The following is a 719-nucleotide window of genomic DNA, read 5'->3' as shown; positions in this document are numbered from 1 at the left end:
AAGGGACCTTTCCAAAGATACCAAGTGTGCCGGACCGGAACTTAAAGCCTAGCCTACAATCGCGACATTAAGTCATCACCCTACCCGGTGCCGTGACAGGCGGGGTCTCAATAAAGGAGCTAGCGGTTGCGCGAAACCAGGGTCCATATGCTGGAAAATATCTCGAGAAGGAAGTATCCGAAAATTCTGCGGTTTTCACCTTTCCATTCCTTACTAAGGGACCTTTCCAAAGATACCAAGTGTGCCAGGCCGGAATTTGAAGCCTAGCCTACAATCGCGACATTAAGTCATCACCCTACCCGGTGCCGTGTCTCAATAAAGGAGATTGCGGTTGCGCCTAAACAGGTTCCATATGCTGGAGAATATCTCGAGAAGGAAGTATCCGAAGATTCTGCGGTTTTCACCTTTGCATTCCTTACTAAGGGACCTTTCCAAAGATACCAAGTGTGCCGGGCCGGAACTTAAAGCCTAGCCTACAATCGCGACATTAAGTCGTCACCCTACCCGGTGCCGTCACAGGCGGGGTCTCAATAAAGGAGCTAGCGGTTGCGCGTAAACAGGGCGCATATGCTCGAGAATATCTCGAGAAGGAAGTATCCGAAGATTTTGCGGTTTGCACCGTTCTAATTATTACTAAAGGACCTTTCCAAAGATACCAAGTGTGCCAGTCCGGAACTTGAAGCCTAAGCTACAATCGCGACATTAAGTCATCACCCTAC

The sequence above is a fragment of the Branchiostoma floridae genome, unplaced genomic scaffold (assembly GCF_000003815.2).
Source record: "Branchiostoma floridae strain S238N-H82 unplaced genomic scaffold, Bfl_VNyyK Sc7u5tJ_392, whole genome shotgun sequence".
NCBI lineage: Eukaryota > Metazoa > Chordata > Leptocardii > Amphioxiformes > Branchiostomatidae > Branchiostoma > Branchiostoma floridae.
This window is presented reverse-complemented; position numbering follows the sequence as displayed.